Source organism: Carassius auratus, unplaced genomic scaffold (assembly GCF_003368295.1).
Source record: "Carassius auratus strain Wakin unplaced genomic scaffold, ASM336829v1 scaf_tig00027954, whole genome shotgun sequence".
NCBI lineage: Eukaryota > Metazoa > Chordata > Actinopteri > Cypriniformes > Cyprinidae > Carassius > Carassius auratus.
The window spans coordinates 297501-301865 of NW_020525644.1; positions in this window are offsets into that span (position 1 = coordinate 297501).

A 4365-nucleotide genomic window follows, 5' to 3' on the forward strand; every position below is an offset into this window, starting at 1 on the left:
AATAAATTGTAAAAAATAAGACAATAAAATGTACTGAAATTATTTGTTTTAAATGCTAAAAATGGGTTTAGGGCGTCATGACATTAATAATGTACGCTATGAAAAATAAATATTCATTTTGAGATTACATTTAAAGTGTTATTAAATGATTAAATTATGTTTTGAAGATTAACTTATTAGCGGAAGGAGACGGCAAAAGTAATCTAAAAATGTTAAATATTAGTTGATAAATGATATTGTCAATCTTCAATATTAAATGTAATATTTTGTACATTTTTATTTTTTTAAATTGCGGTGTTTATTCTCAAACATAGTTTGGTAATAACTAACCACATTATGTAAGCGAAAAGATCCTCTCAATAAAACTATAAAATCTAGTAACTTATTTATCATGCCTTTGTCCTTTGCTCTTGAACTCCCTCATATCAAATTAGTTTAAAGGTCATCCAAACTCCTCAAAGGAACCGGCTCCAACTATTCAACATCACTGAAAAGGTTTATGTAGATGCTTATAGTAGTTGTCACCGAGTCCCAGTGATTGTTATTATAATCTATTGTGGATCTTGCATCTTGGTCTCTATGGTAGTAGACTGAGTCAGTGCGTTGGTTTAGGCAAGAGGTGTGTTGATCCCAAAAGGGTGTGGTTCAAAGTCAAATAGATATCAAGGCTGAAGATGTGCCCTTTTCACTGAATGATGCCAGACAAGTTGAAAGTTTAGTGAAAGCCTTTATGAGTCATTCTCATTCATATTATAAGGTTTGTGGTCATATTCATTTTGTAAGCTTTGTGGTTACACAAATGGGGAAGTCAGCAAAAGGAGATAGTCTTATTTGTGTCCCAGGGCTACTGTAGCCCTCGTGAGTTCCTGTAAGCGTCCATCACTCGCTTAACGCAGACTGACTCGTACATTCATTGAAACTGAACTGTTTGGAAGTGTTTGGTTTCCACAGCAACCATGCAGCCTTGCCAGGGTGTGTGAGAGGTTCTGACTGGACTGTGGAGGGGTGACTCATGAGCTTTAAGTAACTGTGAGGAAAGTAGGGCTGTGCGATATGGACAAAGAAAAAAAAACCTATCACAATTTTTTTTTTTTATCAATTTTGCGATTTTGATTTTAATCACGATTTTGACACACACAGAAATGCTTTACAGTCATAAATGCATTCAGTATAAATTTGAAACATATTTCCAAAAGACAATTAGAGATTTATCAAAAAGTTGTAATGTACGTCAATATAATCACTAAGTAAAGATGTCAAACTAAATGTCTAGACATATGGAAATAAATCAATAAATAAATAATATAAAATCCGTGTCCAGGGATTTTTTTTTTCTTTTTTTGCCATGCATTGGTCATAGAGCTCATTGTAGTATTGCCTCAAGTGTTGAAATATACTTATTGCCCAAGGTTCACACATACTCCATCTGCAGTGCGTATACAGTGTATGTGTACGTGGTTCAGAAGCAGCAGCGAATGCACATTATTGTAACGCGAAAACGCATTAAAATAATCCATGAGCGTGAATCTCTGCGCTCGCACACAGATTTCCTTTGCTCTTTTGCAAACCAGACATGCATGCTCGGATACACGCTGCTCTCACCTATTTGGAAACTGCAAAATCTATGTAACTGTATGTCTTTCATATATATGCACAGATATAGTGTTTCACATGTATGTGCAAGTGATTCACATGTGTGCAAGTGTTTCAGTGGGTTTTGTCTCAATCGGCCTCCCATACTGTTCAGTTCTCGCTCTCCACTTAGGTGCGCTTCATTCTGATTGGTTCAGATAGCATACTGCGGTAGGTCGGGGCTGTGGAAAATTGTGCTATAAATCTTTAACCCCTCACCTCAGAAAGAAAGCCCTATGTTCATGTTGGAACGGTAGCCTTATTTATTATATATAAGGAGAAGTTGCCCGGAGAACTTTTTATTTCATAGTTCTTAATACACTGGTGTTTTAAAAATACTAATTTACACACACACACACACACGTATATAAATATTTATTCATAATAAAATTAATATTTTTTATTAATTACTTGCATTAATATACTTTTCATATATAATTTCTTGAATTCTAATCAAAAAGCTAAGCATTGCTAAGAAAAAAAAAAGAATTAAATTCACAATAAAAAAAAATAGCTTTTTGTTTAGCAAAGGATTCTTCAAGACATTCCCTCAGATGTGAAAGTTGCATGTTTGAAAAGAGTCTATCCTATATTCTGACGTTCAGTTATTGTTTTGGGAATCTTGAGGGTAAGACAGGTTGTTGAATGGGGAGTCTGTTGGAGCAGTTTTAGCTGCAGGAGCTGTTTTGTGCTTTTTGTGTACGTGCTTGTGGCTGCTGTTGCGGTTTGCAGGCCTTTGGCTTCTTTGGTCATTATAAGATAGCAAGACCGTATCCTGTGTTTATTCTGTGTGTCTCTGTGTGTGTGTTTCACTGTCAGAACTCTGACAGGTACCAGTGTAGGAGTGTGCGACTGATATGCTACATGCTAGTGAAAAAGCTTGAAATAGAGCAGATGAAATGCATCTTTAAGTTCATACTGAAAGAGCAACATTCATCACTTACCTTTCATTTAAAATGCTGGCGAATCCCCTCTGTGTTTGCTTACGCAATATTGATTAAACTACTTGGTGACGCTCTAGAAAGCGGGGGACTTTTTGAGTCTGTATTTTGTCTTTTATCAGTTTTATCATTGTAAAGAATCCTTTCTGTTTCTCTTTCTCTTTCTCTTTCTCTTCTCTTTCTCTTTCTCTTTCTCTTTTCTTTTCTTTCTTTTTCTTTCCTGCTTCTCTTTTCTTTTTCTTCTCTTTCTCTTTTCTCGTTTCTTTCTCTCTTTTACTTTTACTTATCACTTTTAGTTTTAAGGCTTTGGGTGTAGCGAGGGACATCCTTTCCATTTATATCTCGCTCTGGCTTAGCGAAACAATAAAATTTAAAACATAAATGCATCAAAAAAAATTTATAAACAAATAAACAAACAAATAAAAAAATGTATATAAAAATTTCAAAATATGAATACTTTAAAAATATATTTTTAATATGTTTTAGTTAAAAAATAAAATCAACCACTAGGGATATTAAATAAGATATTAGTGAAAGTGTCGTGGCCAAGTATGGTGGACCCATTCTCAAAATTAGTGCTCTGCATTTATCCAATCCAAAGTGCACACACACAGCAGTGACACACACTCACACCTTAAACACAAACCCGTGACCAATGGGAGACATTTACGCTGCGGGAGCAGTTGGGGGTTTGGGGCGTTGCGCAAGGGCACCTCAGTCATAGCCACATTTCCACTGTCGGGCCAGTGCCGAGCCAGGGCTTAAAGCGGGGCCGGGCGGATCTCATAGCCCCGGGCCAGTAGCACCAAGGCCAGAAATAGCGCAGGGTTTCCACAGTGGAGCTTGAAGCACCGCTGCACGTCACTAAAACACGCCTCTCAGAACAACGTCCATGCAACCTCAAAATTTCACAAACAAAGAGAAGTTATCAGAAAACTAAGAAAATAAGTCACTTGGAACATGTGCGATCACAAAACGAACATGATAAAAGCGGCAGTTTGTTTGCGTATGCTTTGTTATATATTCAAATTCCAAAAAGCATCAATGTTTTAACTATAGAATAAGTGATACATTGATCATATTTGATTTAATTTATCAGGACTCAAAAATGAATCACACATAAAATACACTTATTTCTATTTTATTAATTTTTTTTAACGCTCAGGGGAAAAAATAGCCTGCTTATCAGTGGAGTCTGTTTCTGTTTATGTAGCCACAGTAGCCGTCACATTTAGAATGAATGATAATATCTCTATTTTTATAAAAGCTCCCGAACAAAAAACATTATTAGGCTATATTCTTTTATGACAGGCAACGTGAGAAAAACTCTCGAGACGAGGCATGTGACAGATAATATAGTTACTTAATAAATACACGATTGTGATAGAGAATAAGAAGCTGACATATGATTTCTTCAAGCGGTCATATTTTTCATGTTTACTATGGTAACATGCTTAGCGTGCATATCTTTTACATCGCTATAAATATTTCTGCCTTGTTTAGTGATTATAATCCACATTGGATCAAGTTATTTCAAACACTCGCTGCTGACTGAAAGAGAGTTTTGAGCTCGACTTATTAAAAAAAAAAAAAGTGTTTAATGCTGGTGTTAAAGCTGTTATCTTTCTGAATGATCCTCAGCACTGAGCTCTCTAGACACGGAGAAACTCCGCCTTTGTTCATAACCCCCTCCTCTAGCCCCAGTTGGCCCGCTTTGGCCCAAGGTTTTCGTTGGGCCAAAAACCCTGGCCGTTTGCCCCGAGGAAGCCCCAGCGAGGCACGATCAAGCCCC